This window comes from Perognathus longimembris, chromosome 13 (genome assembly GCF_023159225.1).
Source record: "Perognathus longimembris pacificus isolate PPM17 chromosome 13, ASM2315922v1, whole genome shotgun sequence".
Classification (NCBI taxonomy): Eukaryota; Metazoa; Chordata; class Mammalia; order Rodentia; family Heteromyidae; genus Perognathus; species Perognathus longimembris.
The window spans coordinates 23,515,959-23,541,378 of record NC_063173.1 but is presented as its reverse complement, the minus strand read 5'-3'; the positions used below and the strand labels follow the sequence as shown (position 1 = coordinate 23,541,378).

Genomic DNA, 25,420 nt, shown 5'->3' with positions numbered 1-25,420 from the left:
TTTCACTTAGCAAATAGCACCTAGGAAATTTTCACCTACAGAAAAGATCACACATGTGGGTAATAATATATATACTGTCTTTACTCTTTGCTATATATAGTTTTTTAAAGCACAGATTGGAAACCACCTTTATAGATAGGAACTGGTAAAAACAAAACTATGGCACATCCATCTGCAAATACAATGCAGCCAGTCAGATGATATATCATTAGGGTTACAAAGCAAGTGTAGAACAGTTTGTATCATAGTGGGGGGAATAACATATATATGTTTTTGGTTTCATATTGAAGAAGGGTATATAAGAAATGAGTAGTGTTGGCTTAGGAAGAAAACAAGGTGTTTAGTAATCGAAATGGAATGATACTATTCACTTTTTAAGACTTTAAATCTGAATGATTTAAATAATACTATCAAAGATAAAACACACACACACACAAGCAAATAAACCAATAACAAAATGTCCTACTTTTATTTCTCTACACAAATTATTTACCCTTATATTTCTCCTTATCTACAAAAGTGTAATGATAGTGCTGAATTGAGTTGTCATTCCAGGACAAAGTTTGGATGACAAACAGGCCTCTGGAAAGGACTGTGGTACTGACTCCACTCCTCTCAAACTATGTGACCTTAGACAAGGGATTCAACTCCACTTTTCCTTATTTGGAAACTGAGGTATCAGTGCGATCAAATGACTATTAAACTAACAGATTCTTATAATATTTGGAACAAGGTGAGTTTGCAAGAATTAAATACTAGCTATTTGTTAAATATAAATATGTTATTACTGTGAAAATGTCAACCTTCTTGAAATAAGCCTGACTTTGTGTCAGGGTACCTTTCCAAAATTATCATACCTAGTTTCACACATGCTCCTATACCATCTGTGTTCTACAAATGCAATAGTAGATCACTTGCTCATATTAGTCCCATACCTGGAATGCCAATTCCTAACATGATTGATTAAGGAATTCTACCTGTCCTTATGATCCAATTCAAAGGTTTCATTCTCCTTGAAAGCAGCTGGCTACCCATCCTTCATCCAGCTCTTTCCTACTCCAATTGGTCTCCCCACCCAGCCCCTATCAGCAAGAAGGTTAGGTAAAAGTAAATTGTTTCAGTAGAATTGAATACTGATTTATGCCTTTAATGGGACTCAAACTTTGTGATCATCTTTAACTTTGTATTTATGGTCTGAGAGAGGAAGGAGTTATTTCTGAGTGCTAAAGGAAGGTTGAAATACAATACTTTTGGGGGTATTTTCTTTTAAAAGTAACATGGGTTCATTTTTTTAATGTTGTTTCTATTTGCCTTTAACCAACATGGGCTTGGTTCCCCCTGCTGGATTAAAAGTATAAAGCTGCTTTTAAACACCAATTGATTAACATAATGGCAGGAAATTAAATTTTGTGACATACATGACAGGCTCACTGAGTTTTTTAAAAAATCAAAGATGGCTTAATTTGACATCGTTGTAGCTGTGATATTCCAAAATTCCAGTAATGACTGGCTGCATAATTATTGCTGTTACCTCATGTATTTGGAGGAAGAGGTGTGGCTTTAAAGACAGTGACTACAAGCCAGGAAGTTCTGAATATAAATCATCTCTAATGATAACTCAAAATGTGTCCTCTAGCAATTTAGCGTGTGTGTGTGTGTGTGTGTGTGTGTGTGTGTGTGTGTGTTTCTGGAGATTGAACTCAGTGCCTTACCCTTCCTAGGCACCTACACAACCACTTTAGCCATATCCCACTCCTTTTAATGTTGTCTCCATTTTGCCTGTACCAGCCTTAGGCCACAGTCTGGCTCCTGAGTCACTGGGATTACAAATTTATGCCAGTGTGCTTGGCCAATTTATCATATCTGTCCAATTTATCTTTTTGTTGTTGCCTTATTAAAATTTATTATGTTCTTTAAAAAATTTTTATTATCAAACTGATGTACAGAGAGGTTACAGCTTCATACGTTAGGCATTGGATACATTTCTTTTTTCTTTTTTTTTTTTTTTTTTTGGCCAGTCGTGGGGCTTGGACTCAGGGCCTGATCACTATCCCTGGCTTCTTTTTGCTCAAGGCTAGCACTCTGCCACTTGAGCCACAGCACCACTTCTGGCCATTTTCTGTATATGTAGTACTGGGGAATCGAACCCAGGGCTTCATGTATACGAGGCAAGCGCTCTTACCACTAGGCTATATCCCCAGCAGAGAAAGAACTTTTTTTGAGTCAGGTGCCTGTGGCTCATATCTATAATCCTAGCTACTGGGAGGCTGAGATCTGAGGACTGTATTTCAAAAGCCGGATGGGGCAGGAAAGTCTTTGGGAATTTAATTTCCAATTAACCAGCAAAAAAAGTGTAGAAAATGTAGCAGAGGCTTAAGTGGTAGAACATTAGCCTTCAATGAAACAACTAAGGCATCCAGGCCCTTAGTCCAAGTCCTAGGATCAATACACACACATACACACACCCCACAAGACAAATAGTTTGCTGGACACCAGTGGCTCACACTTATAATCCTAGCTAATAAGGAGTCTAAGACCTAAAGATCTAGCTTTAAAGCCAGCCAAGGCAGGTGAATCCTCTAAACTCTTGAGACTTTTATCTTCCATTAACTAGAAAAAAAAGTCATATTGGAAGTGTGGCGCCAGTGGTAAGAAAGCTGAGCAAGAGTAAGAGGCCCCAAGTTCAAGCCCTAGTGTAAGCACAGGGGGAAAAAAAAAAAAAAGATAAAGAATGATCTTTTTCTTCTTAAATGATCATGAGTAAAACTCATCTAAAGGTGGTTCTGGTTCATGAAAGAACACATTTTGATAAACAAGGAAGCTTTTTCCTTGAACCATTCGAGTTATCTGATCTGTTGGCATAACTGAAACTGGATGTGTAGTTAAAAAATAATTTTCCTTTCCCTGTGGGCCCACAGTTCAACTACATTTAGCATCATACATGGCATCAGTGAGTTCTGATCAGTAGAACTGGATGTATTTCACATTTAGGCCAGAAGCAAGAATCCTCAGAATGATCTTAAATATATTGATGACAAAAGGCATTTTAATTAACTTGCGTCCCTTAACATCTAACCTTTTTATAGGGCTTATGTAAGGAAAAAAACAGTTCTGTGTGTTAGTATACTGTTTAATACTAATACAGTCAAGAAAATATTTAAGGCTGAGCTTGTAGCTCTGAGGTAGAGTGTTTGTCTAGCATTCATGAGGCCCTGGGTTCAATATCCAGCAGCATAAAAATCAAACTAATAAAAAAAATTTCTACTTGTCTGTAGAGTTCCTCCTAATAAAATGAAGGTATCAGTTGGATGCTGGTGGCTTATACCTACAACCCTAGATACTCAGAAAGCTAAGATCTGAGGACCGAGTTTCTGTCAGCCCAGACAGAAGACATTACAAGACTCTGTCTCTAATTAATCACAAAAAGTAGGGCTGGAGGTATGGCTCAAGTGATAGAACATCAGTTGTGAGTAGAAAAAGCTGAGTAGGAGTGAAATGCCCAATCCTAGCATAAAAAATATTATTATAATTGTGTTATAATTTATTATACTTATGATTACTATTATGTTAATAACATTTGTCTCATGTTTATTCCAGGAATTAAATTTTGTTTTGGAAAAAAAAATTTTTTTTTTTTGCCAGTCCTGGGGCTTGGACTCAGGCCCTGAGCACTGTCCCTGGCTTCTTTTTGCTCAAGGCTAGCACTCTGCCACTTGAGCCACAGCGCCACCTCTGGCCTTTTCTATATATGTTGTGCTGAGGAATTGAACCCAGGGCTTCATGTATACAAGGCAAGCACTCTTGCCACTAGGCCATATTCCCAGCCCAAGAATTAAATATTTTATGCACATAAAATACTTTAGACTGTCTCTGACGCAGAGCAAACATTCAATTCATGTTAGTTATGATTGGTATCATTACAAGCCTTCCTTCCTAGTACTAAGATGCACATTCCATGTAAGTGACTAGTCAGAACCTAGTTAGAAATTACATCACATATTTGTTACTCTCTGCACAATGCTAACACATGCCATCACTTAGGGCATCAATGTATTTCTGGGCACCTTGGGAGTTATCACACATTCTGTATAAATGTTCTTTGACATTCTTTTTTGTTGCTAATCCTGAAGCTTGAACACTGGGCCTAGGCACTGTCCTTGAGCTTCTTTTGCTCAAGGCTGGTGCCCTATTACTTGAACCACAGCACCACTTTGGCTTTTTCTGGGTAGTTTATTGGAGATAAGAGTCTCACAAGACTTTCCTGCCTGGGATGGCTTCATAGCTAGGATTACAGGTGTGAGCCACCAACATCTGGCTTCTTTACATTTCTTATTGTTGTTACTCAGCTGTTTTTTGAAGTTACTGGGAATAGAGGGAGGCAGAGTATGAGGCATGCCACCATGAGAGTTATAATCCTGCCCAGGATGTAACTTCTCATTGCCCAAATCAACAGACACTTAAGATGCCAAAATAGAATCCTAGATACTTCTTGCTGGGCTTTCCCAGACTTGCTTTAACTTTTAAGCTTGTATAATAATTTACTGCATTTCGAGAAATGTTAAAGACACATTTAAAGAATTGTTCTCAAGTGTTATAAAAATAAAATTTTATTATATTTATGTCCTTTATTCTTTGTCAGTCTTCAGGTTTATGGGAAGAGGTGGTCTGTCTACAACACTGAATTCTCATCCTAGGTCTCTTCTTTACCTGCTTTTGTCCATATAATGGATCACTAAATTATGCCCAGATTCCTGGGGTTTGATTGACAAGGATTTATTACCTAGAGTCCATAGAGCTCTCTTCTTCAAACTCACTCCCCCGGAAGAAATTCATGAATAGTATTTAGGGTTCTGAACTTGGATAGGAAGGGGGGAAAAAAACCCACAAACCTCTAACAGATATTTAGTAATTGCTTTCATTATAAATAAAAGCAGAAAGTCATAATAGTATTAGCAATATCTGTGACTTTGTCATCCACAGATATTCCAGCTATCTCTATATTATATCATGAAAAATCACTTATACATACTATCTCATACTCATACTGTGAAATTATGGTAGTCATTAGCCTATCTTTAAATCTTTTTATTTTTACTATATTAATGAAGAAGCACAGCACTGGTACATGGCTCAAGTCATAGTATACGTGTCTAGCAAGCAACAGGTTTGAATCCAAACTCCAGTACCAAAAAAATGAATAAAGAAACATGCACATTACATGCCACATGCTGATTCAATATTCTGAAAACTATATTTCTTTTTTTCACTTAATCTTTTTATTTTTTCTGAATAATTATTTATTGTCAAAGTGATGTACAAAGGGATTACAGTTTCATATATAAGGCAATGGGTACATTTGTAATATAGCTTCAAACTGTATTTGAGCTCTGTATATAATTGCCTTATGCTGAGAAGGGGTCTACAAAGTACCTGTCTACAAGAAAAAAAAAACACAAAAAGAAAAGAAAATCCTCTCTGTTATTCAGCTTTTGAGCATTATAACAAGTACATGACAAAATAAACTTAAACAGAGAAAATGAGTTCAACACTGTGGCTCTTGCCTGTAATCCTAGCTATTCAGGAGGCTCAGATCTGAGGATCATAGTTCAAAAGCAGCCTGGGCAAGAAGGTCCAGGAGGCTCTAATCTCCAACCACCAAAAAGATGGAAGTAGAGCCATGGTTCAAGTGGTAGAATGCTAACCTTGAATAAAAAAGTTAAGGGACGGTGCTCAGGCCCTTAGGTTAAGGTGCAGGGCTGGGAATATGGCCTAGTGACAAGAGTGCTCGCCTTGTATACATGAAGCCATGGGTTTGATTCCTCAGCAGCACATATATAGAAAATGGCCAGAAGTGGCGCTGTGGCTCAAGTGGCAGAGTGCTAGCCTTGAGCAAAAAGAAGCCAGAGACAGTGCTCAGGCCCTGAGTCCAAGGCTCAGGACTGGCAAAAAAAAAAAAAAGGTGTAAAAAAGTTCAATGCTGGTCTAATATTGGTGCAATAGTCTGATTTACTTGATTTTACACTTGCCTCATACCTCATATAGTTGTCTTTATTCTCCCTCCTCTAAAATCCCAAAGGACTAATGAAGTGACAAATATTCAGTATCATTGGCATGCCATTCCATAGGACAATATAGTAAAATGATTGGGAGCTCAGGCACTGAAGTCAGCTTGCCCTGCTCTACCACTTACTAAGTGACTTTGGTAAGTTACTTAACCTTTCTTTGCCTCACATCTATAATATGGGAATTATAGCTATTCTTTATAAGTTTTTTTGTGAAGATAAAAACTAAGAGATTATATCTTCTAGAGCCTAGTATATAGCTAGATGTCAGCAAATGTTAGCTTCTTTTCCAAGTACCCATCACAGCTGCTTCTTCATGATATTTCTGGGGAGGGGAAAAGAAAGAAAAAGAGTAGGTTATTTATTTCTTTTGTGAATCACAAACTATATAGTTATTCAACATTATTATGCACAAAATCAACATCCTTTTTAAAGCACATAAGAGAAACAGTTAATGCCTTTTTCTTGAAAATTTTCCAACTTAATTTTATGGCTTATGTAGTAACTTTTTACTGAGTTTTTCTTTGTATTTTAGTGCCAGTACAAATGCTCATTCCTACTGTTTCACAAAGCAGGGTTTCTATTGGCATACAATCACTACTGCTGATTTCTAAATCCTTTAAAGAGACAAGTCTTAGGTGTGTCATTTGGGCTGAGGGCAAGAAAAGTATTAGTATAAGTTAAAACAATTTCATTTATTTAGTCAACAATTGTTTATTATTATTTTTTTTTTGTTACAGTCCTGGGGCTTGAACTCAGGGCCTAGGCACTGTGTCCCTGAGCTGTTTTGTTCAAGGTTAGTGCTCTACCACTTGAGCTATAGCTCCACCTTTGTGTGTGTGTGTGTGTGTGTGTGTGTGTGTGTGTGTGTGTGTGTGTGTGTGTATGCTTAATTTTAAAGAGTTTCACAGACATTCCTGCCTGGGCTAGCTTAGAACCATGATTCTCAGATCCCAGCCTCCTAAGTAGTTAGAATTTTGGGTGTAACCCAGTAATGCCCAGCTTTAGTCAAAAATTATAAAATTCCTACTGTGTACTGCTGTAAATGTAAAGGAAATGGTAGTAAGCAACACCAAAAAGGTTCCTGTGCCACTATGCTTACATTCCACTGTGAGAAGATCAACAACTAAAAATAAATAAACTAGGGAAGTATAAGGAAGTAGTTATTGCTTCACAGAACCTTAAAGTAATATTACATAGATAGGGACTAGGTTGCTATTTTAGGTTGGGTGGTTAGGAAAGTTCTGAGGTAAGATTTAAGCAGAGATATGAAGGACAAACGAGCCAGATTCAAGAGAACAGTATTCCAGGCAAGGGAATCAGTATGACAAGATTGGGCTTATGTTTCATTGTTGGTTAGAAGTAGAAGAAAGATAGCGGGGAAGAGGCAGAATGATACAGGAGAGGTAACTGGCTCAAACTGTTAAGGCCTTAAAAGTATAAGGAAGGTTTACTCTAGGTGCAGTGGAAAGCTACAGGAAAGTTTTAACTGGTTTGGGGTAATCTGAAGTATTAAACCATCCCAAACTTAAAGAACAACAAACTTAAGGAGGCAAGACTGGATGTAGGAAGACCAGTTAGATGGTGGCTTGGGTCAGAGATATAGCAGTGAAGTGCCCAAAAAAATCAGGTTAAGCATGAGGCTATATTCTGGAGATTAGCATTGATAGGTCTTATTGAATGGGAACCAGGATAACTCCTAACCTTGTAGCCTATGTAACTGGGCTAGGGGTGCCAATTACTGAGATGGTAAAGAATAGGGGCATGAGAGACTGGGAAAGTAGGGAAATGTGGGGGTGATAAGTTGAGAGTTCAGAACTGTGCTCATCTTAATTTTGAATTGCCAAGCATCCAAATGGAAATATTGAATAGAGAGTGCATAAATCTAGGGTTCAGAGGCAAAATTGTGGGTTGGATATACAACTTCGAGAATCATTGGCCTATGAATATTAAATCCACGGGATTTGATTAACTCATTTACTTAGTATAAAAAAAAAGAAAAGGTTGTAGATTGAGCTTCAGAGGTTGATAAAAGAGAAGGAGCCAGAGGCAGAGGAAGAAGAAGATAAAAGTAGAAGGAAGATGAAGAGGCTGACAAGGAAGAAAAAAATAGATGGAATGTATCCTAGCAAGCTAGAAAATAAAGTGCTTCTAGAAGGGAATAGTCAGCTGGGTGACAATGGCTCACACTTATAATCCTAGCTATTTAGGAGACTGAGATCTGAGAATCGAGGTTCAAAGGCAGTTCCAGCAGACAACTCTAAGTGACTTTATCTCCAAAAAACCATTAAACAAACAAACAGAACTAGAGGTATGGCTCATGGTAGAGCACCTGCCATGATTAAAAGAGCCCAGTGAAAGCTTGAGGCCCTGAGTTAAATCCTCAGTATAAGCACAAAAAATAAAATAAGTCAGAAGGAAGTAATCACTGAAATATAGGAAGATGAAGACTGAGAGTTTTAATAATGAAGACTTGGTTTGGCAAAGTGTAGGTCATTAGTGATATGATTTAAAAAAAACATTTTGTAATACAGAAAGGATGAAAGTCCAATGGAGTGAGAAAATACAGTCAGCAAGTTCAAGCAGTTCTTTTGAGTTTTGTTATAACTCAGAGTTGGAAAGCATAAGGTCGAGAGAGAATGGATTGTTATATATGGATTAAGCAGAGAGGGTATTTAGGGAAATATGAAAAATGAAAACAGTTCAAAGCTCTGGTTTCTATCCTTAGGAAAGTTATGACATTGGGAGAAACTGAGAATGATAATGATTAAAAAAAGACATTGAATTATTATTATTATTTTTTGCCAGTCCTGGGGCATGAACTAAGGGCTTGAGCACTGTCCCTGGCTTCTTTTTGCTCAAGGCTAGCACTTGAGCCACAGCGTCACTTCTGGCTTTTTTCTATTACATGTGGTGCTAAGGAATTGAACCCAGGGCAAGCACTCTACCACTAGGACATATTCCCAGCCGAATTAAATTTGTATACATAATGCTGAGCCCTTAGAATTCACTCTAAGATTGGTGGTAAGGATTAAACTAAGGATTACACTAAGGATTAAACTGAGAAAGTAATTAGTTTGGGTTTCAGAATGGAGATATTACTGTCAGCTACAATGACCATATTTTTCTCACTAAAAAATCAGGATCTAGGACTGAAGGCATGGGTCAGATGGTAGAACACCAGCCATGAGCTCTGAGTTCAATCCCTGGTTCCAGCTCTCTCTAAGAAAATCTCACAGTTAGGTGCTGGTGACTCACACCTATAATACTTGCTACTTAGAAGGCTGAGATCTGAGGACACACATTTTGAAGCCAACTTGGGCAAGAAACTCTGTGAGACTCTTATCTCCACTAAACTACTAAAAAGCCTGAAGTAGAGCTAGTGCACAAGTAGTAGAGTTCTAGCCTTGAATAGAAAGAAGCTTAGGGACAGTGCCCAGGCCCTGAGTTCAAACCTCAGGACTGGCACCACCCGCCCCCCCCCAAAATAAAAGAAAGAAAAAGAAAAGAAAGAAAATCATGTAGGTTCCATCATAGGAAAAGGATTAAAACAAAATAAATACACACACATACACACACATACATAATTTTATATATGTTGAACTTGCAATGCAAGCCTCTACAGATTTAACTACGTTTCAGCCACGTACTTAAAACTATCATGTTTGATCTGGGAGGTGCAGCTCAGTGGCAGAGCACTTGTCTACAATACATAAGGCCCAGGTGATATCAACAACAGTACAAAACACAATAGCAGCAAAAAAAAAACCCACCAAAACAGCTAAATAAAATTTATTGCAAATATTAAAATTCCATATGTCCTTAGATACTGCAAGTCCTTTAGGGTGTCTGTACCATTGTTCAGGCTCTTTCCTCTGCCTGAAGCACCATTCTTCATCTATACCTAGCTATTACTCATTTTCCAGGCTACTTCTTCTGGGAACCCTCTCTTGCATCACACTCAGAAAGGAGAGGGCTCAGACTCTGCTGGAACCTGATACATTTTACCATCTTTTTTTTTTTTTTTCAGTAATTGGGTCTATATGCTTGCTCGGCAAGCACTCTTCCACTTGGATCCGATTTTCAGCATTTTTGCTTTTTATCATTTTTATCGTTTTTATCATTTTTGTCTTGTATCGTTGCATGGGGTGAACTTCTGAACATGATACTTCTATGTCTTAGGTATTTCTAACATTACAGACATATGGGTGTCTCAATAACTTTTTGCTCAGGCTGGCCTAGAACTACAATCCTCCTGATCCCCACCTTCTGAGGAAGCTAGGATTACAGATGTAAGTGAGCCAGAATAAACCAGCACTTGCTATCAGTTTTTATCATAGTGTATTGACATTTTCTATTTGTGCATATTTTGTTTTTTCTATCCTTTTTTGTTGAGTAGACTATAAAAATTTTCAAGGACAGGGTTAGGATATATCCAACTTTGTTTTCTTTGTACCCAGCACATCCCTGGCTAATCTCAGTTTGAGCTCAACTGAATCTAATATTGGAACTGTGTTGCAAAATCCTGGATACAAGTCCTTGAAGGACTGATAAACACCCTACTGCAGCTTTGTAACAGTTTTCTTTAAACCGGATGAGAACTACACATCAGGATCCCTGCCTTCATCAGATCTCCTCAGTTTGTACAACATTACATTCTTCTTGAACTGTTTTTATGTCACTTCGAAACAAACTTGCGTTTTATCTTCATTTCTGTCAATAATTTAGCTTATAGTCAAAGCATATCCAAGGTAACTTAAACATACTTCAGCCCAAATTACTAAGCCCTCTTATTATACTACTTTCTTTTTAAATTTGAAAGTAGCACATACTCATAATACAAAGGAAAATCATATGTAAGGACTCTATAATAAAGGGGAAGGCTTTCTCCTAGTACTGGCTGTCAGCCTTCAAGTCTCTCTCTCTTTCTTTCTCACTTTGTCTTCTCTCCTTCCCTTAGGTCCTTGGCTATCACTAGCTAGGATTATAGGTGTCCACCCCAGCTGATTTTTCTTTTTTCAGTTTGGTTTTGTGGTAGAGGGTTTTGAAGTCAGGTCCTTGAGTTTGGTAGTCTAGTGTTCTACTACTTGAGCCACACCTCAAATGTTTTTTGACACAGTCACTATTATCAATTTCTTGGGTATCCTTCTAGAGAAAACCTATGCTATTGTATTTTTAAAACATAAATCCTAGCATGACTCAGATGACTTGGCAGGTCAGCTTTTCCCTTAACAGAATATGTTGAAGATTAGGATTATTCTATACTGAAAGTATTTCTTTTTTTGGCCAGTCCTGGGGCTTGGACTCAGGGTCTGAGCACTGTCCCTGGCTTCTTTTTGCTCAAGGCTAGCACGCTGCCGCTTGAGCCACAGCGCCACTTCTGGCCATTTTCTGTATATGTGGTGCTGGGGAATTGAACCCAGGGCCTCATGTATACGAGGCAAGCACTCTTGCCACTAGGCCATATCCCCAGCCCTGGAAGTATTTCTGTTTAGTAGACCTTTTTGCTGTTCTGGAGATTGAAACCAGGGTCTTATGTATGTTAACCATGTACTTTACCACTGAGCTACATCTCTAGCCCTATCAGTACAAGTGTGTGTGTGTGTGTGTGTGTGAGTGTGTGTACTGGTACCAAGGGTTGAACTCAGAGCTTTGAGCTTTTGGGTTTTCCACTTACAGCTGGTATTCTACCACTTTAGCCAAACCTATAGTCCAGCTTTTTTGCTAAGTACTAAGATTCTGGGCATGCATCACTAGGCCTGGCTAAGACTTAAGTTTCAACACTGCTTCATAGGCCCAGCATGGGATGCTTGTCTCACCAGGAAACAAAGTCACTTCTCTTATTCCCTGTGTAACAATGACGTTGGCCTTTCAGTTCCTCCTCTGAATCACGTTCCTTCCTTCCTCAATGTCATTGCATACACATTCCTTCTCCCTGGGATGCTTCTTGCTCCATCCTCTCTCCATCTTCTCATTGTTTAGATCTCAGCCCAAAGTCACATTCTCAGAGAAAGCCTTCCTGCCTTCCATTCTATGTTCAAGAACACTGTACATTTCCTTCATATTGCTTATCCCAATTGAGAGTAAATAAGTGTGTGATTAGAGGTTTAGTGTTTGTCTCCTGTTGGACGCTATGCGGGTGGACACTTTGTCTTGTTTGCACTGTATCCCCAAAACAGAGGATAGGACTTTACCTGAAAAGTGATGGGGCTGATGAATTTTCTCTCATCTATTACTGTTTTGTTTTTTGTTTTTTTGTCAGTCATGGGGCTTGAACTCAGGGCCTGGGCACTGTCCCTGAGCTCTTTTGCTCAAGGTTAGTATTCTACCACTTGAGCCACAATGTCACTTCAGGTTTTTTTCTGTGATTTATTGGAGATAAGAGTCTCTCAGATTTTTCTGCACTGGCTGGCTTCGAACTGTGATCCTCAGATCCCAACCTCCTGAGTAGCTAGGATTAAAGGTGTGAGCTACTGGTATTTGGCTTCTTCCTCTTCACTTTTATTGATGCCTACCAAGAAGGGATATTCAAAAGACATAATAAATTGTATGTAGGGATGGGAGGGAAAAACTGGGAGAGTGCAAGAGTAGGGGTGTCCAGAAAGAAATGTATTCTTTACCCGACTTATGTAACTGTAACCCCTCTGTACATCAATATAATAATGATTTATAATAACGATTGTTTTTTAAAAGACATAATAAAATACTAAGCTAAAACTGCAACATAAAAAAGACTCAAAGATCAAGGCCCTCTGCTACTGATACACAGAGGAATTATTTCTCATAAAAAATTATAAACATCAGTTTATCTTCCCTGGAGACTCAATGTTTTCTAAAGGCCTCTATCTTTTCTGCTGGCACAATCTGTTCTCTAGCAGAAGGTAGGGAACAAGACCCTAAGATAGTTTTCCTTACTCCTTTAAATCTTGTGAAAGAGCTGCCAATTCTAGAAATTCCTCCTTTGATCAGAAGATAAAGCATAACAATGCGGTGGAACTAAATGAATTCCTAAGGGACATTTTTCTAGGGTGTGTAAAGCTTGCCTGGAAGTGCTGTACAGAGGAGAGAGAGTGGGGGTGGGGATGGAAAGCTAGGAGTAGGGAGAGCCGCTCTACAGCCGTGGATTGCTTCCAGGCTTCTGTACAGAAAAGCAACGCGTTTGTTGTTTCTTCTTTTCGGATGGGATCTCCCGAAATTCTGAGTCTAAATAGTTCTCCTGCTTCATCTTCTTGAGTAGCTCGAACTACAATTTCCAGGGCGATATAGGCATATATACTACAAGGAAAAAAATAGACGATTTTCTCCCAAAAAACAAAACAAATAACCTTATGATCGGTTGTATATAGTTATGTAACTTAAATTAAAAACTATCAGTTTTGTGCTAAGCGCTTCACAAGCATAATTTCATTCAATGCTGTTAGGGAAGGTACTATTATTCTGGAGATGGGGTGTGAAGATAACTTTGTAATGCCGCGAGAAACGTCTGGCTAAGCCCGGTTATTATCAGGCTCTCTTCCTTACCCCGCATACGTGAGGATTAAATGAGACCCCAAGGTGAAGGCGCTTTACACACTAGCCAGCATTTTACAGAACCCACGTGACAGGTTACTAATTACACACCCCACAGCACCTGATCCTCCGTGGAGACTCGGTAGGTGCCGGCTGTGGTCTAGTCGGTTCCTTGCAGTCTTCCGATCCAAACTAATCTCTGCGCGGCCTGGGGCCAAGACCACAAATCTACGGAGGCGCAGCTCTGTCAGAGGCCGGGTACTGAGTCCTGAAAGAGGTCGCGAGAACAATAGGTTACTTCAGGGCCCAGGCTTGGTGGATGGGACTCAGGACGCCGGACCTGAGAAGTGGCGAGCGGGAGATCCTGGGGGCCCCGTCTTCGGGCCAGAGGCGGTACACAGAGAAACTAGGCACCAGCCTTGGGCTCCCGGGTAGGAACCGGACTCTGGCCACCAACGCTGCGCCGGTCTCACGAGACGCGCCCTAGCCCCACCCACCACTTCAGGTAGGTCGTTGGCACTAGCCAATCAACACGGCGTCTGGGCGCGGAAGGCGGTGCTTTTCCGGCCGGAAGTGACGTGAGGTGCTTGGCTGGCCGCGGAGTCCGCCGAAGCCTTCTGCGGCCGGCTGAGCCAGCTGAGGGGGAAATGGCTCGGACCCTAGCGGCTGCAACCGCTCGGGTTGCAGTGGACACGGAGACTCTGGCGGCGTGAGGTGAGAAGCGGGCGGTGAGTCTGTGCCGGTCCTCGGCACCTTGCTCTTGCGGGGGTGGGGGCGTCGAGAGTCTCCGGGACGGGAGGGTACTTTGCCGGGGCCCCCAGGTCGGTGCTGCCCGCCTCTGACGCCCGGTCCGGTACTCGAACCTCGCTCCCGGCCTAGCCTGCACTCCAGCCCTCGGCCAGGCGCCCCGCGGAAGGAGTGCGGGGCCCTCGCCCCCACCAGGCCCCTCTTGTTGAGGGCCGGGGTGCGCCCGACAGTTTTATCCCAAAGGGGAGGGGAGTTTCCCCCCCCACCCCGCCCCTGTCCCTCGAGACCAGAGCTGGAGCCACAGTGGCTGGTTCTGTTCTCTTGTCAGATTGTTTTGGTGAGTTGTGAGTTGGACTTTTTTTTATGGCCTCTTTCACCTTCGGTTCCAGCTCAGTCTTTGCAGGCTAAAGAGTCTTTCTTCCTTCAGGACCACCCTTCTCCCCTTCATTCCTTTTTTTTTTTCTTTCTTTAACCGGGAATACACTTGCTTTGGAAAAGTTGCATTGTGTGTATTCAGCGCATCTTCTTTCTGGGAGGACAGTTAGTTTAAAAATAATTAGCTTACCTCTTCCCAAGCGCAATTGAAGTTTTTTTGTTTTTTTCCATCAGTGCAAAAACTTGCAATTGAAGGTTTAAAAAAGAAAATACACATACTTATTTTTCCTCCCTAAATTGTTTGGCTTTAAAAACGAGATTGTCCAGTTGTGGGTTTTCTTTTTTCTGGGAGAGAATGGATTGAAGAGATAGGTATAAGGAAGGAAAAAATTGAGGAAATCTTGAAGACTTAAGACAAACACAAACTCACATAAAACGGCCTGTGGTAATTCTGTTCCTGTATCTCTGATAGAAATTTATTTTTTAATTTTATTTTTATTTTAAACAGTGAGTGTTTAAAGTGAATGAAACCAAGGAAGCATGGCTCTTTGAACAAAGTTACTTACTAAAGAAATTGTCTTAGAAAACATGTACAATTAGGCATCAGTCAGAAAAACTTTTGGGAGAATGGTGAACATATTGGCACATGAAACACCCCAAGAAATAAAAGGCTCTTTTTACAGAATGGTGAAGACATAGTATAAGAGAGTGACGGGAACCAGTAAGCTGTACAGAGGTCCAGGAACACTGATTGCAGAAAAGACTTTGTACCTTTGATTCCTTGACGTACATACAGTTCACTCTCCATGAAACCTCCTTTAGCAGCTATACCATAGTTGGAATTGATGCAGCTCTGCCAGAGTTGGAGTTGGTGCTATTACTCACTGTTACAAATTAGACTGAAGTACCTTGGTTGAGATTCACAAACTTTTGAAGGTATCTGCTTGTTTAACATTCATATTATAACATAATATTGTGTGTGTAATGAAAAGCAGTGTAACTGAGACTATATATATGTACACTGTTAACTGAATCTGATTTTACATAGTTACAAAACACATATGGAGCTACCACAAATCCCATAAATTTTGACTAAACTAATATTTTAGTGTTTTTGTGTGTGTGTGTGTGCCAATCCTGGGGTTTGAACTTGGGGCCTGAGTACTGTCTCTGAGCTTTGCTTTATGCAAGGCTAGTGCTCTACCACTTGAGCCACCGCTCCACTTCTGGCTTGTTTTGGTAGTTAATTGGAGATAGGAGTTTCGTGGACTTTACTGCCCAAGCTGGCTTTCCTCAGGTCTCAGCCTCTTCCTGGTGATATGAGCTACCAACAACAGGCCTAATTTTTTTTTTCCTCTCGAAAATCTATTGTTTTTGGCCATAGTGGTACACACCTGTAATTCCAACACAATGGAGGCTTTGAGGCAGGAGATCCAAGTTTAAGGCTAGTTGGGGACTGTTTAGAGAAACCCTTGCAAAAAAGAAAGGAAGGAAGGAAGGAGGTCTGACCACGGGTTTCTTATTGTTTTGTATGCATATTGCTTGCTTGCAGTTTAACTTGTTTGCAGACAAGTAGTTTAATGTTTTTATACATAGGTTTCACAATTTTTTTTATAATTTTATAAGAATATAAAGGTTTATATGCTTGCTTTAGGAATTTTAGAAACTGCTTTGACTGTAACTATAAATTAAGTATATGATTCTTTGTTCTGACATTAATAGTTACAAAATTTTAAGATTGATGAATCCATTTCCACATCCAGGAATTTTTAATCTAGCACACAGTTTTGTATATAGTAAATAGGCAGATTAGTAGTGCTTTGTGGGCTAGGGATGAAGCTCAGTGCTTTGCCCAGCAGTTGATGAGGCTCTAGGTTAGATATTCTGTACTGAGCAGAAAAAATCTTTGTAATTTTGTCTTGCTTTGATAACACAAACTATCCATTTTGTTATCTCGCTATATTCCGGAAAAAGACCATGGCAGATAAAAGTAATGGTGAGGGGCTGGGGATATGGCCTAGTGGCAAGAGTGCTTGCCTCATATACATGAGGCCCTGGGTTCAATTCCCCAGCACCACATATACAGAAAACGGCCAGAAGTGGCGCTGTGGCTCAAGTGTCGGAGTGCTAGCCTTGAGCAAAAAGAAGCCAGGGACAGTGCTCAGGCCCTGAGTCCAAGCCCCAGGACTGGTCAAAAAAAAAAAAAAAAAAAAAAGTAATGGTGAATGTTTTAGTGTAGTACATTCACATAGTTGGCGATTTGGCTTCATAACCATAACTAAAGCTAAAATTAAACTTACAAGTTCCCAAGGGTCAGTAGGATGCCTGGTCCAGTACAAGGTTTCCAGGGAAAGAAAAATGAACAAGATAGTGTTTACCCTCAAAAATGTTTTTCTACTCTACCTGGAAAGACAAAGAAACAGATTAAAGCAGTATAGTTAAAAGGGCAGTGGAAGATACAAAGTGTTAAGAAGAATGTCATCACCTGGGCTTGGAGATAAGTGGATCTAGTGAGAAGGATGATACTCAAGTTGAAGCTTACTGGGTGGATTCTTTTTTTTTTTGGCCAGTCCTGGGCCTTGGACTCAGGGCCTGAGCACTGTCCCTGGCTTCTTTTTGCTCAAGGCTAGCACCCTGTCACTTGAGCCACAGCACCACTTCTGGCCATTTTCTATATATGTGGTGCTGGGGAATTGAACCCAGGGCTTCATGTATAGGAAGCAAGCATTCTTGCCACTAGGCCATATTCCCAGCCCCTGGGTGGATTCTTTATATTGATGAGGATAGGACAGTCAGTGAGATAATTGAGCAAGCTGCTTAATGCCTCTGCTATTTCCTTTTCTGATTATTTGGTAGTCTTTATTCATATATGATCTTTTGACTGAAATCAAAGTCTTGGAAATGCTATTGTATCTAGGTTGTTACAGAATTATTGAGACCGGAAGAAACTTTATTTTTCTTGATTCTGTGGTGGAGTCAGTTTTTGTATCTTTATTTTGTGCCTTCATGTAGCCTTTGTATCCTTCATCTCTACAATCTTATTTCAAATGTGATGGATTCAAAACACAGTAAGAGCTGGTTGCCAGTGGCTCACACCTGTAATCCTAGCTATTCAGGAGTGAGATCTGAGGACTTTAGTTCAAAGTCATCCCAGGCTCAAGTGATTGAGTGCTAGCTAGTCTTGAGCAAAAAAGCTCAGGGACAGCACTGAGTCCCTGAGTGTAAGCCCCAGTACTGGTAACAAAACAAACTCATAATACGAGTACACACATGAACACTTTAGGCAATTATACAATTTTAACTATTTGTATTTCTTCCTTTCTGGTACTGGAGATTGAATTGAGGGTCTTGGCACTGTCCCTGATCTTTTTCACACAAGACTGGTGTTCTACTGCTAGAGCACCAGCTCTACTTCCAGTTTTTTGGTGGTCAGTGGAGATAAGAATATCACAAGTTTCTTGCCCATCTAGCTTCAAAGCACCATCCTCAAATCTTAGCTTCCTGAGTAGCTAGGATTGCAGGTGTGTGAGCTAGCCACCTGCACTCAACTCTTTCATTTTCTTATAAAGAAAATGGATCCAAAGTATAGTATGTGTGTATAGTATAGTATACTACATTATAGTATGTAAGAGGGACTACTTGAACTCAGGTCTTACAGTATTCTTTTCACTTCATGTGAAATGTTTAGACATATAACACATCAGTCTTTTAGAGTGTGTATTAAAAAATGAGCATATTTATATTCCAATTAGGAGAGACCAACTATAATCTATATAGCAAAAAGTACTTTAGTTACAAAAGAAATTAGTATAGTCTTATTGAAAATAGGTAAGAGTTAAGTTGTGGGTGTTGTTTTTTGTTTTAGTGCCTGTCCTTGGCTTGAACTTAGGGTGTGGGTGCTGTCCCTGAGCTTTTGTGCTCAAGGCTAGTGCTCTATCACTTTGAGGCATGGCTTCCTTCCTTCCTTCCTTCCTTCCTTCCTTCCTTCCTTCCTTCCTTCTTTCCTTCCTTCCTTCCTTCCTTCCTCCCTTCCTCTCCCCGCCCCCCTTTTTCTTTCTTTTCTTTTGTAGTTAATTGGAGATAAGAATCTCATGGACTTTCTTGCTCTGTCTGGCTTTGAACTGTGATCCTCAGATCTCAGCCTCTTGAATAGCTAGGATTACAGGCATAAGCCATTGGTGCCCAGCTGTGTGTGTGTGTGTGTGTGTGTGTGTGTGTGTGTGTGTGTGTGTGAAGACATGGCCTCCCTAAATAGCCCAGGCTGGTCTCTCAAGTACACATATCACAAGTGTGTACTTCTATGCCCAGCAGCAAGATGGGGGTTGGAAGAAGGGGGGCACATGCATGGTGCACGCTGGTACTGAAACTGAGGGTTGAACTCAGTGCTTGAGTGCTGTCCCTTAGCTTTTTTTTTTTTTTTTTTTTTTTTTTTTTTTTTGCCAGTCCTGAGTCTTGGACTCAGGGCCTGAGCACTGTCCCTGGCTTCTTTTTGCTCAAGGCTAGCACTCTACCACTTGAGCCATAGTGCCACTTCTGGCTTTTTCTGTTTATGTGGTGCTGAGGAATCAAACCCAGGGCTTCATGCATGCTAGGCAAGCACTCTACCATTAAGCCCCATTCCCAGCCTGTCCCTTAGCTCTTTATGCTCAAGGCTAACACTCTATCACTTGAGCCACAGCTCCACTTTGTTTTTTTGCTGTTTAATTTCGAGGTAAGAATGCCATGGACTTTCTTGCCAAGTCTGGGTTTGAACCATGATACTCAGATCCCAGTCTCCCGAGTAGTATTACTGACATGAGCCATTGGTGCCTGGCTCACAAAATTTTTGAGTAAAGAATTTAGATCTTAAAACTAACCTTAAAGAAGTGGAGCTGTGGCTCAAAGTGGTAGAACGCTAGCCTTGAGCTAAAAAAAGCTCAGGAATAGTGCCCAGGCCCTGAGTTCAAGCCCCACAACCAACAACACAAAAACAAGAAAAAAAAATAAAAAACTAACCTTAAAGAGAGAAGGAAGAAGGTGATGAGATCTCAAGAACAGTATAGTTTAAATGCACATGGTACATAAGTTTTGGAGAAAAATTAGGTAAATGGAAAATAAATATTTAAAGAAGGACTTTCAAGTTTATTTGAAACAATGAGAATGGAATAGAAATGAAGAGACAAGACTACACATCTGCAATAAAGCATTTATAGGACAATAATCAGAACCTTTACATTATTTGGATGATTTTTCATCTGAAGACTATGGATTCACTGGTTTTGAGTATAAGATCCACATGGCAAGGCTGGAGAAGTTGGTTGACTAACTCAGAGGCAGTGTAATGCTAATTCCTCTTAAGAAATGGCTAGGGACTTCATAAGGAATTTGATTACAAGAAGAGAAGGGAATAGGCAGTGTTAGGAAAACAAAGTTTTAAATTCAGCATGGAAAGTCCTGATTGAAGCCATTAAAAATATTTTCCTTTTTTTTTGGGGGGGGGTGGCAGGTATTGGGGTTGAACTAAGGACTTCCAGCTTGAACCATGCCCCCAGACCTTAAAAAAAAAGTATTTTTCTATAGAAACAAAAATTGGCACTTTACCTACAGGAAATACCAATAGAAGTAGGAAGAAATTATTATTAAAGTTCTGTGGAATGAGAAGGAAAAAGCACTGACAAAATCTTCTTTCAAGAAGAAAAGGTGGAAAACCAGTAAGAGGAGGAAATTAGACAGATACTGCTTTCTGGTGAGTTGTAGAAATAGAACATGGATGTTGATAGGAGAGAGATTTTTTAAAAATCAAATGTCAGTCTAAATAAGGAATAGCAAAACACTTTTTTTTTCAAATGTTTTATTTGGAGAATTATATGAAACATTTTTTCTCCCTCACAATAACCTTTGAAGGAGACCTAATTTTTCTAAAGCAAAACCAGGGTGTTATGTGTAGTCATAATTATATTGACTTATTTACTGAATCACTTTATATGTGTTCATTATGTAATTGTTCGGACACCTGTTTGCAGTTTAGTATATAAATCTCTTTTAGTCTACAATGCTATGTGGAGAACGGATGCTGTTTGGCTCTAGGAAATACAGAATAGTCTACTTTCATATGAACAAATCTCATGACATTAGACTAGGGTTCTGTATATATTGAAATTCATGAAATGACTCTACAGCTTGTTCGAATTTGTTCTTTTTTTGTAGGTTTAGGTTTGAATTCAGGGACTTGAACTTTCTAGATAAGTGTTCTACTACTAGAATCACACATCCATCTCTTTTTGCTTTCATTATTTTTCTGAATAAGGTCTTTTTTCCTGGTTTAGCTGAACTGTGATCGTCTTTATTATGCTTCTCACTTAGCAAGGAGTGGTAGGCATGTGTCACCGTATCCAATGCTTTATTGGTTGAGATGGAATTGCTTGAACTTTTTGCCCAGGCTGGCTTTGAACAGTTGTCCTCCCTTTTTCAGCCTTTTTCAGTTTGTGGGATTACAAGATGGGCCACTTTTTATAGTTTATATGTATGTGATTTGTTCATTTTAGGTATATACTTCTATTATTAATGAAAGCAGCAACAGTTGTGTAACTATAAACCACAATTAAGACATATAAACTATTTTCATCACTTCAAAATTTCTTTCTTTTTTTTTTAAGATCCAAAATGTGTTTATTGGGACGGTTTCCCACTCATCTTTGTTCACAGTACTTCTAGTGCTGCTTCCTTCTGAAGGAACATCCTTCTGTAAGCCTCGCTTTCCCTCCTGTAGGCTGGCAGAGGACAGTGGAGCAACCAACACACAAAACTAGTTTGTGCATGGCTAAAGACCATGGTAATTTTATAGCATCCTGGGCATTTCACATCCATGAAGTAGGAATTGGGACTCTGCACCAGGTGCTTCTTCTGTGTTTCCTCTCCTTTTCAGGAGGGTGAAGGAGATACTTTGTGAGAGGCATGTTCTAGGGAGGAGGTTGTCACCGCTGGAAAGTCAGAGTTTCTTTATACTTTGTAGTCACTCCTGCTCACTTCCACCTGATTTGTCAACAATTGATTTTATTTTACCTCTGTACTTTGGCTTCCCAAGGAAGTAATATAAATTGACATCATACAGAACATAGTCCTTTGATTCTGGCTCTTTATTTTTTTTTGTACCAGTCCTGGGGCTTGAACTCAGGATCTGGGTGCTGTCCCTCAGCCTTTTCTGCTCAAAGCTAGTGCTCTACTACTTGAGGCACAGCTCCACTACCAGCTTTTTGATGGTTAATTGGAGATTAGAGTCTAACAGTCTTTCCTGGTAGTCTGACTTTAAACCATGATCCTCAGATCTCAGCCTTATGAGTAGCTAGAATTACAGGAGTGAGCCACCAGTGCTTGGGCTTCTTTAAAATTTAATTTAAAGTTATTGTGGTACTGGAATTTAAACCATGGCCTAGCACTTGTAGACAAGCAATTTACCACCTCTAGCCATGTGCATGTACATGTGTATGTATGTATACAGCCTATCATTTTATCCTTTTTAATTTTTTCTTTACCAGACCTGGGGCTTGAACTCAGGGCCTGGGCACTGCCCTTGGCTTCTTTTTGCTCAAGGCTAGCTCTCTACCACTTGAGCCAAAGCGCTACTTCTGGCTTTTTCTATATATGTGGTGCTGAGAAATCGAACCTAGGGCTTCATGTATATGAGGCAAGCACTCTACCAGTGACTAGGCCATAGTCCCAGCCCCATTTTGTCCATTTTTAATTTACTAGCATTATTAGTCTATGTTGTGCAACCATCACTACTACTGTTTCCATTTCTTTTTCACCCTGAAGAGAAATCTGTTAATCACTTTTTATTCTTCTCTCCTTTCCTTCTTCTGATAACCATTACTGTATCCTGTAAATGGGATCATACAGTATTGGTCTTATTGTGTCTGGCCTATTTCATAGCATAATATTTTCTAGATTCATTCATGTTATCACATATACAATTCTTTTTAAATTATTTGGCCAGTACTGGGACTTGAACTCCGGGCCTGGGCACTGTTCCTGCCTTCTTTTTGCTCAAGGCTGGCATTTTACCACTTGAGCCACAGCACCATTTCTGGCCTTTCCTATTTATGTCGTACTGAGGAATTGAACCCAGGGCTTCATGAATGCTAGGCAAGCACTCTACGCTTTAGCCACATTCCCAGCCTCATAAAAGCCTTTTTTTTTTTTTTTTTTGGGTCGGTTGTGGGGCTTGAACTCTAGGCCTGGGTACAGTCCCTGAGCTCTTCAGCTCAAGGCTAGCGCTCTGCCACTTGAGCCACAGTGCTACTTCCATATACCATCTTTTATGACTGCATAATATTCTGTTATTTCCAACTATTGACTATTGCAAGTAATGCTACTGTGAGATTAGTGTATAAATATGAGTCTCTGTTGCAGTTCTTTTGAGTATATATCTAGGAGTGGGATTGTTCGATCCTGTGATAATTCTGTGTTTAATATTTTGAGGAAAAACCAATGTTTTCAATTTTCCTGCTTGCAAGGTATAGAGTTTTAATATTTCCATACCCTTGCCACTACATTTTTTATACTTATTCATGTAGGTTTGAAGTGGTATCTGATTGTGATTTTGCTTTGCATTTCCCTAGTGAGGTTGACCATCTTTTCATGTGCATTTTTCAAATAATCATTTTGGCAATCTTGTCTTTTTTCAGTGGTAGGAACATAATGATGCTTGATTCTCTCACTTTCTCTCTCGCTCTTTATCTCTTTCTATCTCTCGCTCTCTCCCTCCCTCCTTCCTACTCTCCCTCTCTTTGCCCTTTCCCCTCTCAAACATACATGTACATATACATGTATATTTTTAGATAGGACCTCACTGTGTAGCCCAGGTTGACCTCAAACTCAAGATCTTTGTGCCTCAGCCTCCTGAGTGCTAGGATTACAGGTGTACATCACCATGCCTAGTCCACTTTAGGTTTTCTGTTTGTTTTTGTGTCAGTACTGAAGCTTGAGCTTAGAAGGCCTGGGTGCTATCCCTTAGATTTTTTAAGTTCCCGGTTGGCACTCTATGACTTAAGCCACACTTTACTTCTGACTTTTGGATGATTAAGTTAGGGACTTTCTTGCTTGTACTAGCTTTAAACTAAGATTCTCAGGATGCAGCCTCCTGAGTAGCTAGGATTATAGGCATGAGCCATCAGCACACCATTTGAGTTAGATTTTTATTATTTGTCATTATTTCCTATTTTGTATTTCTTTTTCCCAGTCGTGGGCCTTGAACTCAGGACCTGAGCACTGTCTCTGGCTTCCTTTTGCTCAAGTCTAGCACTCTGCCACTTGAGCCACAGCACCACTTCTGGCCGATTTATATATATGCGGTGCTGAGGAATCGAACCTAGGGCTTCATGTATATGAGGCAAGCACTCTTGCCCCTAGGCCATATTCCCAGTCCCCCTATTTTGTATTTCTTAGATGACTCTTTCTTTCTTCCCTATAACTTAAACCATGTTGGAAATGCAGACATATACCATAACTTTAGCACAAAAGGTTTACTGTTATCACATAGGAGTTGGGGTAATGTCAAAGTATAATTAATGCCTCATATTAAGTGAATGAACAGTAAAATAATCCAAAGTTCAGTAATTATCTCCACAAAGCAGTACTTCTCATGGATACAAAGTCAAATTGAAAACTTGCCTGATCAGCATACTGTTTCAATAGGAGCCTCTTGTTGTATTTTCTCTGACTATCTCCCTTTCCTTGCCCCCTCCTAGTCACATAAACTGTTGCACATATGCAGACAGAAAGTCTGAATTGATTTTCTGGTTGTGTAGAATGTTGCTTCTATGGCTGAAAGTAATGACTAGCGCTTATTAGACTATGGTATAGTCAGTGCATTTTATTAACTATAAGAATTAAGTCCTTTATCAATGTGCTTGTAGTACTTGTATAAAATATTGTCATAATAGAGTGATATGGAGGTTAAAAACATGTTTTTTTTCCCCTGAATATATATTACAGTATCTCCCCCCACCCAGTTAAATGATTCTCTGTTGTTTACTGTCTAACATTTTATTTATTTAAGTCAACTATTTCTTTCATCTTTAGTCCAAGTCAGTATTGATTCTCTGCAAGACTATTTGTTAATTGGTCTGTCATCTTCCATAACTTTCTTAGAGCAATAGGAATCTATGAACAGGGTAAATTCATTCCTGTATATATTCATGGAATCTATTTTTGGCTTCCTCATATACCTAAAAAGTAGATTGTCCCTCTCACCCACTTTTCTTGTTCGATGGAGATTTTAAGGTATTTTGGGGGGGGGCGGGAGAGGGGGTGGATTTTTGTTTTGATAGTTTAGTGATTGAACTTTTTCTCACTTTTGGGAGATAGGATCTCTCAATTTCAAAATCACAATCCTGTTTTAGCCTCCCAAGTGCTGGATTACAGATGTGTACCATCATGGCCAGTTTTACTAATTCTAGAATTTTATGAAAAATGTTTTACTAGGTTCACATAAAATTAAATTAGATTAAAATGAGGAAGTTTCATTGTGTAAGACTGTTAACATAGAAATACTACTGGACATTTATACCTAGATTTGAAAAAAAGGATTAAGATTTATGAGTCAAATTTGATAAGTATGAGTTGGAATGAGTCTTTTTTTTTCTTTCTTTTGGTCGGTATGGGGCTTGAATTCAGCGCCTGGACATTGTCCCTGAGCTTTTCACTCAAGGCCACGGTTCTACCACTTTGAGCCACTTCTGGTTTTCTGA

General features: G+C 39.6%; 1 protein-coding gene and 1 pseudogene across 2 annotated transcripts in view; one reads left to right on the top strand and one right to left on the bottom strand.

Annotated features, from left to right (window-relative positions):
* Nucleotides 1–1,351: 1,351 nt before the first annotated feature.
* On the bottom strand, nt 1,352–21,896 carry LOC125361666 (annotated as a pseudogene).
* Nucleotides 13,368–25,420, top strand: part of Pik3c2a (phosphatidylinositol-4-phosphate 3-kinase catalytic subunit type 2 alpha) — a 97,777-nt gene continuing 85,724 nt past the window's right edge. Inside the window, exon 1 of one of the 2 annotated variants that reach the window (XM_048360236.1) lies at nt 13,368–14,076. The gene's annotated coding sequence lies outside the window, so the exon portion shown is untranslated. Of the gene's footprint in view, nt 14,077–14,115; nt 14,286–25,420 lie in introns of those variants that run through there. The other variant, XM_048360235.1, reaches the window with a different exon arrangement.